At 33.2% G+C, this 15,987-nt stretch overlaps 1 protein-coding gene across 1 annotated transcript in view; it reads left to right on the top strand.

The window, feature by feature from the left end:
- The first annotated feature begins 9,884 nt into the window (after positions 1 to 9,884).
- LOC145678503 (tubulin alpha chain-like) overlaps positions 9,885 to 15,987 on the top strand; it is a 74,723-nt gene continuing 68,620 nt past the window's right edge. The window contains exon 1 of the mRNA XM_081748723.1: positions 9,885 to 9,920. The gene's annotated coding sequence lies outside the window, so the exon portion shown is untranslated. The remainder of the gene's footprint in view (positions 9,921 to 15,987) is intronic.

Raw genomic sequence — 15,987 nt, 5'->3', positions numbered from 1 at the left:
TTGATCATCTTGAGTAGAATTTGCTTGAAAACTAATAATTCCAGTAGAAAGAAATTTCCTACTAACCATAGTTTTCTGAAATAATGGTTTGCCTTTCTAATTTTCGTTTTTGACTATGTTTTATGGACAATTCAACAAGCTTCTTTAACAATGGATCATATTCAGCAATTAACAGTGTTAGCTCTAAGAAGTTTCATGGTTTATACTTCTGTCAGAGACAGTAGGCACTTTCCATATGAACAAAACAATATCAATTATTCTCTGAACAACCAGACACCTTTCCTCTGTTTCATTCTTGTGGACAGTTGCTGAAGGTGAAATTCAGAAGCGAACCGATGTCGCCACTGCATTATCGGATGTGAGAGTAAAAACGGAATTCTCTGGACCTGCGCATACTTCGTGTTTCGGTATTGTGGATGACTATTATGTTTTTGACTTAACTTAAATGTAGCAACAAAAGGACCGTTGTCATTGGAGAATACCATACAAACAATACGATACACACTTTTGATTTCAGTACTAAAGGACAACGAACTTACATTGAACTAAACCTCCATTTGGAAGAACACGATAGTACACGTTTATGATCAAATGGAAATTTCGTACTCTTGTCACTGACTGGCTGTATAGGATGATTTTCAAGAAAGGCAAGTTAACAGTTAATACTTTCGTTTCTGTCAGGTGCAGTAAATAGTCCTGCAATACCTACGTGGCGCAAAGTATTTTCAGTGTCATCACCTGTTGAACTTACAGAAGAGCAACCAAGTTAATCCTCTGCTCCGATTATTTCAGAACCCTTTGTTGAGGAAGCAGAAGAAATCTGCTGGCCGCTCACATTTTCGGGTACCGAGACACCTTTGTCATTTGAAGAGGGGTTCGATTTCTTTGGTAAAATGGTAGGATTGGTAGCTGAATCAAGAATAGAAATTGAAGTCTGATTCATGAATTATAACTGAATCAAAATTCACTGTCTACCAAATTTACTTCATCACACATATAGGACTGCGCTTCATCTTGAGAAATACTCTCCTCTTAATTAGCTAGTGTTTCTGCACTTGGAAAAATGGAATTTTCCCGATACCAATTGCAGACGTAGCTGTCTTTCTTTTTTTCTAGTCCTATTCTGCGCTCTTGAACATTTCTTTCTTTTCTTGACTATTACGCTGCTGTTCGGACTTCTATCAATCATTTTATCAATCGTTTCGGACTTTTATCAATCGAGCGAAAGTACTTTGTTTCATTAAAGAACTCCCTTGAGTCTCGACGCTAACAGTATAACACTACCACAGTCAAATAGCGCAACGAGAGAATGAGCTATCAGCAGTCACAAGGCCACTTGTGATAATAATAGATCAGACCGAGTTGTTACATATCACCTAGGATATCTGGCAGTGCTGGCTCCCGCAACGAAGAAAGCACGGTAACTTGACAGCTTACAGCCTTTAAATAATCTACGCAAACCAACAATAACTCTGTCATATGATATTTGTTAAAAAGAAAATAATGGAAATTTTAACTAAAATTGTCTTGAGTTCAATACAACTAAGCCTATTTTATTGTGACAAAGGGGCATCATAAGAGGGAGGGCGCAGGCGGAAATTTCCGTTTCTCCACCCTGTCCAGTCCGACACTGAACTGAAGGCTGCGCACGAGATTAGTCGAGTTGAGAATTGATATATATTGATTTGAGACTCTTGACGTGTCTTGAAATTTTAGACGAGAAGTCTCGAATTTCGAGGTAAAATATATAATGAAAAAATAAAATATTTGAAATTTGCAACGTTCTGATTAACTTGCAGCAAATGTTACAAGTTGTGACAAGAATCAATTGACACTTGGACAAGACAAGATAGTTGATGAGGCAATATTTTTGTGGATTTTGAGTTGTCAGACTTCGAGGTCAACAAATATTTTATATCTTGTGAAATTTTGATATTGTGGTACTCATCAGTCACGCACCCACTTTCTGCAGTTTTCAGAACGTTGCGAAATTTAAAATTATTCAGAACACTAAAATTTCATTGCCCATTTTCGATTAATTTAATATTTTCATGTCTTCAGAAAGTGCACATACATGTTGTTTAAGACAATCATGGAAACAAGAGTTTTCTGAACAACAAAATTGTAAATTCAATGTTCCTACATATCATGCTTAATGCCAGTATTAGGGAGGATGTTGAAGTAGAAGCTTTTGCACCCCCCTCCCCTTTTGAGAACTCGTGGTTTGATGTAACTAAACATGTTCACCTTTTGCGATTTGTAAATAATGAGGCTCGCACTCATTAGTTATCTAGAAATAGTGAGCCTCAGGTTCCGCAACATAGGAGAAAAGAGTAAGTCTCTACAGAAAAAGTAACAATATTATTATTTCTAGTTTATTCTTAGAATTCAAAATATTTAGATATGATGATTCATCATTCAGCAAGCCATTTTTACAGTTACAAACTATTAATGTCTGAACCACACTCAGAAGAGGATAACACTATCATTGATATGAAAAACACAAAATTGACACAAAATAATTTATTTATGTTGGATATGGAATTCTCATCTACGGTAAATCATTGTCCCCGCAATTCACTTTCGCCTCAGGTTATACAGGTTGACGGGAGAACACTGTTTCGCAGAAATGTTTAGAAAACGTTCAAATTACTTGAGGAAGTAGTTTGTGAGTTATTGTAAGAGCAAAATATTTGTTTTGAGTTTAATTAAACTCGAACCCACTTCATGATCTTGTACAAAGTATCACGAAACTTATAAGAAAATGTATTTTAAAAGTTTTCTGTGGTTCAGCCACTACATTTTAAAACAATTTTTTTAATTATTGTATTACGTAAATGAGCTATTTTAAAATTTCTCACCACTATTGTTTATTAATTATAAAATGTTATTTATTGTAAGTTACAATAAATAATAGTGCTCTCAACGGGTCGGGTCGGGTTGAAGACCGACTCGACCCGACCCGTGACCCGAATTGACTGACCCGACCCGCCCCGATTGACCCGACCCGACCTGACCCGATTGACCCGACCCGACAACCCATGGTCGATCTTAAGCCCGCGGGCTCGGCCCGAGCCCGTGCAGACCTCTAATACATACTAAGACGCATTACAACTTTACGAAATTCTATTAGAACTTAATATTGAGAAAGAAACATCAAATAACTGCAACAGATTTGTTTACCAAAGAAATCATGATGAGAAAACTCTTTAGTGCTATACAAACAATTGTTTCCTTTAGTTTAACACTGGAATACATATTCCATAGTCACATTAATAGATTTAATAACCACTATGTTTGAGCATAATTTGAAGTCGCCTTCTACACTCTTAAAACACGATTATGTCATTTTTATCGTTCTTTATTTATTATTTTATTTTTTAAATATTTAAGACCTTGACTCGAAATGATGTCTGTCCGATCAAATCTTCAAGCCTAGCTACGGCCCTGGGTGTCAATATGTTTCCCATTTTGAAAGGGTTCATTATGATTTTATCGATTTAGATGACGAAATATGCAAGAACGAAGACCATTTCAAAACCACTGCTTACTTTACGAGGTTTCTTTTCTTTTCTACAGACAATTACTTAGAATGATAATGAAGATAATTAAATGTTGTACAAAGATAGCTACATACCTTCACTCTTGCAGAAACAGGAATGCAGTATAACCCGTCAGGTTTTCTTCAAAAGTCGTAAGCAAAAAACACTCAAACAGAATTTTCTTCATAGCAACAAAAACAGTGAGTCTATTGCGTTCTAGTAATGACCACTGCTCCTTCGTCAAGATGGAACCTAGTTCGTCCGTTGTCCGCGCGATCGCAGCGAATACAGAGGCTAGAAGGGGGTACCCGGTTCGCACCCGACTTCTCGGTTTTACCCCACTCTCCCCTACTCAATGTCTACATATAGCTTCCTCGTTGCTACACGTATAACATATAATCCGAGTTTGATTCGAGTGTGATTACATATGACTTGAGCATCGGTGTGGAAAGTGACATTAAACTCCCAATGAACTAATTAATCGACATCGACGCTCGATTATTACATGTATACGATTTTTTAAGCCTATATACCACAAGTAAGCTGTCATATTGCCTATGTCGATTATTGCTATTATTTTATGAATCTCTGAAATGGGCTAGTAAACAGATAAGTAGACCGCCAGTGAATTCTGTAATGAAAAGCAGCCCTCGAACCTAAAAGGACTGGTGATTGACCACGCCCGCTATATACTGTTACAGAATTTCATGTGTATCGTACTACCGAGCAACTGCAGACCCAGAGCTAGCTCCTCTCGCGTTCATAATTTCTTAGTAGAGGAGGGTTACCAAAGAGCACGCACGCCCTAAGAGCGCACAGTGCCAATTACGCTGAAGTGGTAACACACAGAATTATTATTGCTACGCTGTTTGACGCGTCTTTGTGTGAGAGTTGATACCAAGAAAAGGGAAGTTAACGTATCGCTGCAAACAGAAAATACAGCTCAAAATAACTTTTTTTGAATTCTTGATGTAATATTTTAGTAGTCTTAGTTAAGAAATTATTCTGATTTAGCAGTTAACTATAGTACCCTTGTTGCATGGTAGAAAACATGAATGCAGATAGAATTCTTTGCCATGGCTTTGTTTCGGGGGTCTTGCATGTGCAGCCACATGGATGGATTTTACTGGAGTTGATTGCTGTTTCCCAAGGCGTGCGCGTTAGTGAGTTACCAAAGAAAGCGCGCGTACTCTTTGGGAGAATTTCTTTGAGAGTGTGTGTGGGTAGCGGCATTCATATTACAGACTATGTGGTTATTCTCATCAGTTAGTCGGAGTGTAATCTGATGTTTGAATGGATTGTAGCATTATTTGCAATTGTTTGTCTTCGATTCAAGCACCAACTGTAAATCATCTATAAGAAGTATTTTAAATGCACAAAATTTCTTAAATCACAATGATGATGATGATGATGATGATGATGATGATGATGTGATGTTCTGCCCGAAGGTAGGCCTCTGGTCCATGGTAGTTTGCCATTGCCCTTCACGATATGATGATGTCGTCCTAAGAAGTGAGGAAATGATCAAAATGAAGATTCTGGAAGTGTTGAGCGAAATATGGCTTCGATTACGATTGTAATGAAACCACGAACTAAGAATTAAAAAAAAGAGTCATTAAAGGTGTTGCTCAGGATTTTTTTCCAGTTGGTGCGATAATGTAATGAAACCACGAACTAAGAACTAAAAAAATCATCATTAATTTTACTCATATTAAAAATCATAATTTGTTCGTGGAACTGAACGAAGATTTTCTTTAATATTTTAAATTTCGTGTACGTTCATAATATAATTTTTAAAATCACATGGATGTGTAATCAAGAAATTGTTGGAAGGAAAAGCAAAATAGTTTAGAATCACCTGTAGTTAAATAACATAGTGTTTATTAGTAGTAATTAACATTTTGGATAAAATTACGAACAATTGGAAGGAAACAGAGTAAATTAAAGTTTAAAATCCTTTTTATTTTTACATCGTTAGATAAAAACAATATTTTTCAGAAAATGTTATTTTTCTCCAAACTCAAGTCTTATAATTTCATTACACCATGCAGAAAGAAAACGTTTTAGACCTACAGAAGCCGCAACAACAAGCACGTCTGTTCATCCTAAATACATCATTCCTCTTCCGAAATAAAAAAAAAAATGCGACAAATAGGACGTACCAAATGTCGGTCTAAATTTTTAGTATTTCTCCATTTCACAAGTTTCTTCAGTGCAAACGAGTCAAAGGAAATGTTAAGTCAAAGAGAAAACTCTTTGATCATCCCGATGAACCATTAACTTCAACAAAGAAAACTGCAGCTGAGATCAACCAAACTTTTATGCGCAATGTGTCACGAATTGAATGAAGAACCAATTGACGAAGACTGGATTCAGTGCATTAATTGTGAGCGATGGTGACATGAGCAGTGTTCGTCTTACGAAGAGGTTTGGGATTCAAGTATGATAGGTGTTGAGTGCGCCCTCTTAGGAACCGCAAAACGCACTCTTTGGGACATTGGTCCTTAAGAGTACGCATTTCGGTTTTTTAAACTTTTTAACGTATATCCCCATTTCTACATCTAGTAGTAAACTTTTCTATTTCTTACGATGTAGCCTAAACTTCAAACAAAATTATGTACAATTTTTGTTTCATTAATTTAGGGGGTTTTTGAAGATTATATTAAGTGTTGGTAACCTTCCTCTATATAAATGTTATCGTTATGAAACATATTGTCCTTAGTGAGCTTTGTAAAACCAAAAGCATTTGAAATGCGTGGAATAATTAGTGTATTTTCAATTACCTTCTGAAAATTTAAAAGAAATTACAAAATGAATGATGAATATTTCTATCAGGGTACATCCAGCAGAAGACAACCTTATCTGTTGTTGTGATAATTAACTAAAAATTTAAAGGATTAAAATTAAACATTGAAGCTATGAAAAAATAATTGATTAAATTAAAAATTAATATGTGAATAAAATAATGGTTAAAATTAAAGTTAATTTGAAAATTAAGTGATTGAAATTTAAAATGTCAATTTCACAACTATGCAATAACATTTGTCTTGAATTGTGAAACTTGATGTAAAATTTAATGGATAAAATTATGTACTTGGGAAAATTAAATGACTATTAAAATTGATAATTAAGAAATATTAAAATAATAAAAAGTTCTAAAACAATTTTCAGTAACGTTGATAATCAACGAAATTGTGGAATAATGTAAGTAAGAGCAAATGGGAAAACTTCGAGAAGACTCATGCGCACGATGCTTGTTCTCCACATAGCTCACTTGGCGCGAGCTGAGATCGAATCGCAGATCCCTCTAAGCAGAGAGAAATAAAATACTTTATCACTGAGCCTCCGCGGTCCATATATAAACAGATAGACGTAGGTATTAAAATATAACAACATCTGAGGAAGTAAAGAGCAGAGTGTGGTGCTGACAACACAACTACAGGAGCACCTTTACCTCCATACAAAGTTGTCGGGTCTTAATGTCCTATCCGAAATGGGGCTGACCTTTATTTATTTTACGTAACAGTGGTAAGTGTCTGTATGGGTTTCGAAATATGGTCACTTACTCTGAGGGAAGAATGTAAACTGAAAGTATTTCAGAACAATATTCTGAGACGAATAGTCGAACCGATAGGTCATAGAGTTAGTCAGTTACCAGTCGTAAGTGTATATCATGTCAATTCGATACCAAAGGCGTATGCATAATAATCTTCAATAATAGTGATTTCATTGTTAAAGTTCGTGAGAGAAGGTTCCGAAATGACTCGTTATAACACACTTACACTAGATTATGAATATTACAATAAAACAAAAGCTAAGAAATACTAATGTAGCCTACGTTAGTTTAAATTGTTGCTATCTAGCTTACATTATATACATATTTCATTAAACAATATACATTTTAAAAAGTGAATATTTTAATGGCAACTTAATCCATAAAAACAAGCATAATTCGGGTGTTACCTAAATAAATTTTTCCAGGAGAAAGTAACATTTTTATCAGTAGTGTAAGCTAGAAACTAATTCATTGTTTTCTTTCAGAAGAAATCGTTCTTAATGAAATATTCTTGAATAACAATATTCTTAAATGAGTAAGTTCCTGCTTCTATTCAGCTCATTCAAAACTAAAAACCAACTGTAAATTCAATATTTTATTATAATTGGGTGTGTATTTAAAGTGCTTTGAAAAATACTGAATTCATTCACAGAAAATGGACTTAAAAACAAGACGATCTTTCCTTAATTTTTTAAATAGCAAAAATTGGGGAATTCTGTGTAAACTCTATTAAGACAATAAATAGTATCATATTAGTCTTAAAATACGTGGGCTGATCTGAAAGCTCTAAAAATCGCTTAGATAGGGCTTTGCAATCCGAATAAAACCATGAGCACTACAAGACCACATCAGTTCTGAACATGCAGGGAAATGTGCATCGCCACTCATCTAATAGTCTTGTTTGCAGAGGCATAGGAAGGAACAAGTTAGTGACGTGTTAATGTGGAACAAAAAAAGTTTGTGTGCTCATACATTTTCACGCCCGCAATTTCCCTCCTGGACTTAAAATTAAAAAGAAAAGGCTTCGTACACGCATTGATCTGGTGAAGTTCTATCTGTGTACAAAATGTGATCGCTTCAGGTTATTTTTGCAATGTGAAAATCTGATTACAGACACACATATTATTTTATTATTATTAAAGTTGGAACCGCAGCTCTTACTCAGTAGTTACTTTATGTTTGTACTTTATTTGATTCAGGGGCGATCGCCCCTCCCCCAGAAGAGGAAACTTTTTTTATTTTATATATAAATAAAACCCATCCCAGAGTTTGGGGCTCTTAAAAGTTGCTCTAAGTAGCAGTATTGCAACCCACCGCCCCCTCAGAAGTCCATCCTCGATCCGCCCCTGATTTGATTTAACGTCTATTTGTTACAAAATTCATAATATTTGTAATTATTAATGTAGTTTATTTCTGTCACTAGTTTGCTCCCTTTACTCGTTCTTCATGCTCCCTCAGGGAGACATGTCCTTAAGGTTGGGAATCACTGCTATAAAATAATCCGAAAATCTCTCATACCTCTAGCAATGACTTCCTGAGATAAATGCAACAACTCATCACTAGTGATATGTAACGTTGCCTATATTCATATGCAACCATTTCTTTGCTTTATCTTAAAGTATTTATATATAGCTGAGATGTAAATTCTATTTCGACTTCTAGATAGTCGAGAATGATGTTATTTTTCTGTATGGTAGTTATGTTTTCTTGACATTGTTTAGGATTATAAATTTTAGGCTTGTAGTAATTGTTCTGAATATTTCAAACAAAATGAATTCAATATGATTGTGGTTTAAATTGTCTGTTGTACTTTATATAATTTTGGATACAACATGACTTATCAAAATACTGAAATATTCTATGTTTAAGATATGAGGCATAAATGAACGTAGTCACCTTGCTCCAATTATTAGCATTTTTTAAAGTCTTAACTATATTATACACCAATATAGTCATAGTTACCAACAGTGTAGCGATGATTTCTGTATTACCTTGAGGAACATAACATCAAAATCGAATGTGCCAATTTCGCTTTAAAATGCTGTTAAAATCATGTATTTGCTTAGAATAACAGACTACACTTGAATATAACAATAAAATTGAATGTACAAATTTTACTTGAAACTTTTTATCAAAATCAGTTATTCGCATCCCTGACTGAAAGGGAGCGTTCAGGTATACCTGTTGTTAAATACCTGCCCAAGCAAAGTCTACCTATCAGGCTAAAATTTAATAATATGTCGACGAAAATGACACATTATTCCTAATATAATAAAGTTTCTGTTATCTTGAAAAATCCAACAACTCGAAATCACAATAATATCGAAAAACTAGTGACACTAGGTGCACATAAATGTGAATCATACTATTTCACGGAATCATACTATTCTTCACTTCTTACGCTACGGTGATTGGCTGGCAACTGAACCATCCACTTGCGCTTGTTCAGAACAAACATTGTAGGTTGAATTTAAATGTAACTGATTTCTTTCTATCTGCATTTTCATTTCATCGTTTTTATAACCCTAATATACTTTTACTTACTACCTTGCGCATGAAAGTGGAACTGTAGAATATAGGGATCGAAGACTTAAATACATTAGCATAAAGCCTAAAGAAATTTCTTTTTCTTCCTGTAAGGTTTCAACTGCAGTTGTGGAGCCATATAACGCCATTTTATACACTCATCCAACGTTGGAACACTGTGAGGTGGCTTTTATAGTTGACAATCAGGCAATTTATGAAATCTGCAGGAGAAACCTTGGCATTGACCGCCCGACGTACACCAACCTTAATAGACTGATTGGACAAATCGTTTCCAGGCAAGTAATCAAATCAGTGATGTACTATGGCTACAATTTTACGTGTATGAGTGTTGTCTACTGTATTCTATAGGTAGTCTACATTTCACTTTTTCCATATGTATGTAACCGACAGGAGTTCCCTGTTCGGGCGCCATTTATTTGTAACCGATAGGAGTTTAAGTTGCTGTTTTTGGCTTGTGGTACTACCAATAGGTATCTTTTTGATATTTTAACTTACCTGGACAGGAGGATGAAGACCTTTCCAAGAAAGGTTACAAACTATTTTTTAAAAAGCTTGTTGGTTTTAATAATGAGATGAGCATTAGGCGCCGACAGGTTTGGGTGTTTTGTTTTGAAAATTTTATGGACGATTAGACGGTCATTTAGACCATAACGTACACAAACATTATTTATATAAGCAACGAAAACACACTGAATTAAATGACACTATACTTATTTATTAGAACACTATTTTGAAAAAGAAATAGCGAAGAGGAATGGATACAACACTGAATATTGAGGATATATATTAATTTTAGTCGCTGAAATTACGCTTTGCCCTTTTTGGGTAATATAGCCCTTTATATATATATGATTATAATTCAGATATTACTATAAATACTTTGCTCACACCATTAACACACTTGGAGAATTTACACTGGGGAAACGTTGTCGGGATTGTTTTACGATGAATCTAGTTGTTACGCCGAACAGTTCTGCAGCGTAAAGGTGAATTTTCAGCAAACACGCAAAAGAAGATCTCCACAATGGAATACAGATATTGGAGGGCGCGTATATAACTTTTTAATTGCACAAGGTCTGCGGACCTGGGATTTTACTAGTTGGGGCTAGGCGTAAGAAATTGTTTTTTACCGGCTAAATAGCTTGTGCCCCTTCACAAAACTTAACCAACGCAAAGTGCGTGGTGGCTGCGTACAACACTGGAGTTGAACTCCCTGAGCACCCAAGCTCAAGCTACGGGTTGCAATGATTAACGGAAAAGTGTTGGCAGTTTATTTTGAAAATTACTCAGTTACTTACCTATAAATAATATTATGCGCATACAAACAGAATATAGAAAACAATTTATGTTAATTTTAGTCAACTGCCTATAATACACTAGACACGGCGATAACACTGGTGTGAGAAAGTACAGATAACGAACTATGAAAATTGTGAGACTGGTGCCACTTTGGCTACTGGGACATCTGGTCAACCCGTATTTTTTTAATCTATTGTAATGTTTTCATAAACGATTGAAGAAAGCACTTAATTTAGTTCCAAATAATTGCAGAATATATACTGTGCATATAATAAGTTAGGGAGAAACACTGAAATGGTTAGTCACTAACTGAAATGTTCTTAGCAAAAGCAATGTTTTAAATATATATATGAAAAAACGATGAAAGACTTCTTTGTCCAATTGTGTGGGAAAGAAGCAATTCCCACCAAAGAAAGAACTTATGTGCGTTGCAGAATAAAGTATAAATTGAAAATAATGATCACTGTTTTGTCGAAATATACAGAGTGTTCACAAAAAATCCTTTTATAACCTGGTAGCGGTTATATATGGTGTTCGAAAGTGGAACGACCTGTCAAGTGCATACGTGGACAGGTTGAGAACCCTTGGCCATATGATGAAATATGAATAAAATTAGGTTTTTTACTTGAAAATTTAAAATAAGTTAGTTGGCAACACTGTCATATAGTGTGAGACTTACGTGTATAAACGATGAATGGTTTTTTACCTGAAAAAGGGCTATTAAAATAGTTAAATATTTTGTTTACTTACTACAACATGATGAGGTTCCTGCATGAGCAATGTCCAATTTAAATGTTTTATAAAGTAATAAGATTTTTTTGAACAATTGGTGCAGTTGAGTTTTTTTATCTTCCGTTTTTTTACATGTTGAAACCATACTGTTTTTCTGTTTGAGTATCATTTATTCCTCCATGGTTCTTCAACGAGGAGTTGATAAGGGGAGAAGGGGAGATTTTTTTTATTTTTTTTAACACTGGTGTGAGAAATGAAGTACGGTTACAACACCTGTATGATAACTTTTTTTTAAGTTTGCAGAAAGCGTTTATAGGGCTATTAAAATTTTTATCTTTTTACCTTTTTTTTAAAACAGTAATATATGTTTAAGTGTTCCGTTTCGATCACTTTATTTGATATAATATGAAGTAAATACGTTATAGGGCTATTTGAATGTTTTTTTTAAACACTAATAAATTTTTTTCATAAAATGTTTAAGTGTTCCGTTTCGATCACTTTATTTGATATAATATGAAGTAAATATGCACACTCAATAACTATTCAAGAAAACATTGATTTAAAGAATTATCAAATATCTCAATAAAAATTAGGATATATACTGATATTTGTATTTAAAATATCAAAATGTGAATGAATAAGCAAATAGCAAAACATGTTAAAGGTATTAAAATATTAAAATTATTGTTAAAGTTTTGATATTACTATAATATATTTGGAAAATATGAAAATTATTGAAAAAGTAAAATGAATGGAAATGTAAACACATGATAAACTGACAATATATAAACAAAATAAGATTTTAACCTGTATGTCCCCCTTTTTTTTAACTGTGCCTCGTGTTGTTTGGCAGAAAAGAACGAAAAATTGTTTTTTAAAAATATATATATAAAAAATAAACTTAAGTGTTAAAAATGACGTTTATAGTGATTCCAAGGAATAAGCATGATTTTGCATATCAAAGAAAAAGATTGTGATTTCGTTGACATGTATGAAGGAAATTTGGCACGCCATAAGATTAAATGCCATCTGCTCGTCGTGAAAATCGAGGCTTTAATTCAATAATGCTCAGTGCAACAAATGGTTTCATTCTGAAACAAAGTTATTATTAGCTTAGGCCTAGAATAATGGTTGTTGTTCACTTTTAAAAACGTAAACATTGTAGGGTTACCAGAATAGATGGGTATTATCTGCAAAAGAACTTATTAATAAAGCGTTGAAAACTATACAGTGTTGATCCAAGTTTTTCAAAGGTTTGAATTAAGGAAGTTGACTCACTAGTCTAAATATTCCTGAAAATAAATGGTCATTACACCATGAATTGACTAAAAGCATAGGTGGGAAAAATGTGTAATACTACACGTACTTACACACACAATATGCCATTGACACCTGCGAGGCAAAAAACTAGAAACGTGGAAAGGCCTGCGACCATAGGCACTTACAAAATGTTTTTATACATAACTGAAATATCAACACTAATCTTTAGTAAAATACACGTATGTTCCCTGGAACATAACATACATCATCCACTTGGAAAAAGATGTGTAAACACACGAAATACAAATGCTTTTTTAGCATCGTAAAGATATGTCTCTATAAGACAAAATACATGAGACCGGTGAAAAGAAAAACATGGGATACAAACAAGAGTATAGTCAACGACATTACAACTTTCTGGTCGGTTTGAAAACATTTAAATTAAATTCCCTACAAAACAGATGTAACAAGCTTCCTTAGGCATTTTCGCTACAAATATTTAAAATGGTTTTATTAACATATTAAAATTCAGTCATCGAGCATACGAAATAATTAACAAAATAATTTTTAGAAATTGTTATGGCTTTACGCTGTTGGAAAGAAAATAAGTTTATTATTCGGGATCTATATTGAATTTGAATAGTTTTTAGGATATACTGGAACTAAAATACAATTTTTTCAAAATTAACATGAAAAATAAACATTACAACTCATTAGCATACAAGTACACAATATAGGTACGATTCATAAACATTAAAATATCCACTAGAATATTACTAGACAATAAAATATACTCAAAATATTTAACCTAAGAATACGCATACTTAGTTACGGATACCATAAAGGAAGAAGGGAAATGAAAACTATATTTTGCGATTGATGGCGAAAATACAGTTAGCTATGGAATATCCAATGGATTAGCCACATCCAATTTTGCAACAGATCTGCAATTTCAGGAAATATTGCCTCCCTGAAAAAAAATATTTATCTTTATCCCCATAAAATATCCTACCCGAAGAAGTTTCCCTACGGTCGTTCAGTGGTTTAGAGAAGACGAAAAAAAATGTTAAGTAGAAATTACAAGAAAATATAGAAGTTAAACATATTTCCGCATATATATTAATATGAGGGGAAAAACGACCGTTCACCATTAGAATATCTGTTTATATAGTTCCTTTTATAATAAAAAGATTACTGCTTTTGTTCGGAGAATTATACTATTTACACGACATTTCTGCACATTTTATTACCAACAAGGAAATGTCTGTTATCACTTGTTTAAGGCTTAGCCTACTTTCCGTTTTGAACTTTTTTCTTTGAACAAAATATATCATGTCATATCCTGGAAATTTAAATAAGTCAAAATTGGGTAAATGACGTAAATGAGGTTCAATAAAATTACAGTAAACACTTCAAAATGAAAACGAAAATTTAAGATTAACACTGAAAAGAAATTTAACATTGATTATAAGTGTAAAATTTCATATTTTACGCATGAGATTACATACTAAGTTTTAATGACAACTATACACGTGTACAGTATATATAATTAACAACTAAAAATTTTCTAATCTATACATTCTACTTTTCTTAAAGGGAAATCAAACTAATTGTGAGTTATACGTATGATAACATGTTTAAGGATTTGGAAAGTGGGAAGGGATTTTAAAAAGATTTTTTTTAATGAAAAATAATAGAAATATGTTATAACGCTAAATATTTTTCCACTAGCTGAGTTACGGATATTTCGCCAAGATATCAAACCGTTTTTGGATAAGTACGGTCCCTCTACGTATGTGATTACATACTAAATTTTATTTATAAACATACAACTATATATATAAGTAACAACTAAAACTTTTCTGATTGCCCATTTGGATACATTATTCTTTTTTTTTAAAAAAAAAAGAATATCAAACATTAATTGTAAATAACATGTAATAGCATATTTAAGAATTTTGAAAGTGGGAAGGGATCCTAAAAGAATTTTTTAAAATTTTAAAACACAATAAAATATATATATTATAACGCCAAAATATCTTCCCACTAGCTGGGGGTACGGAAATCGCGCCAAGATTTCAAATTGCTTTTAAAATGCAATTCCCCTACGTATATGGTTACATACTAAATTTTAATTATAAACGTATAACTATATATATAAGTAAGAACTAAAGATTTTTTGACCTGCGCACCTGGATATTTTTTTGGGAAAAATTTTAAAAAGAAAATTGAACATTAATTGTAAATAACACGTAATAGCACATTTAAGAATTTTGAAAGTGGGAAGGGATCCTAAAAAGGGATTTAAAATTTAAAACATTTAATAAAAATATAAGGCCAAAACATCTTCCCACTAGCTAGGAATACGGAACTGCGCCACTAGTTTAAAATTGCTTTTGGATAAATGCAATTTCCCTACGTATGTGATACGTTAATTATTTACTAAAAAATTTAAATTCAAACATCTGAAATGAAAACAAGAAAAAATTAATGACATTAAACTAATAGTAAGTCAATGGTAAGGTTTGCAACACAAATGCACAGCTGACTGAGGTACGAAGCGCTACACAGAGCAAAGACAGAAAAAGAAAAGAATGAATTAGCTGTATACCGTCCGTTATTCGTCGACATTAACAAGTGATCGAAAATGTAGAGATTATCTTATCAAAATAAAGAAAGAAAAACGTGTTATCTGCTCTTTGCCGAACAGTTAAAAGCTGGAAGCAAAAAGGAGTATTAAAAGAAATGCGTAGTTCTTTTTTTCGTATCCAGGTATTCTGATTAAAAACTAAAAGCAAAAAGGAAGAAAATGAATACATGTTTATCGCTTAGAAATGCGTCGCTCTCCTAGGAGAAAAATTTGTATTAATACACAAATTTTTGGTTACTTTTTTTCTTTTTTTTATGATTATTGTTTTTGCTTTGATAATTACGGTTTGTTCGTCTATTCCTACAATGATTACTACTACGTACAAAAATACTCTTAATGTTCTCATTTAAGTTGCGTTTCCTATGTTGTTTGTGATAACTCAGGCTACGTGGCCGTGATTT

The sequence above is a fragment of the Thermobia domestica genome, chromosome 2 (genome assembly GCF_964235325.1).
Source record: "Thermobia domestica chromosome 2, izTheDome1.hap1.1, whole genome shotgun sequence".
NCBI lineage: Eukaryota > Metazoa > Arthropoda > Insecta > Zygentoma > Lepismatidae > Thermobia > Thermobia domestica.
Note: the sequence above shows the minus strand (reverse complement) of the source record. Positions and strands in the feature narration are given on the sequence as shown.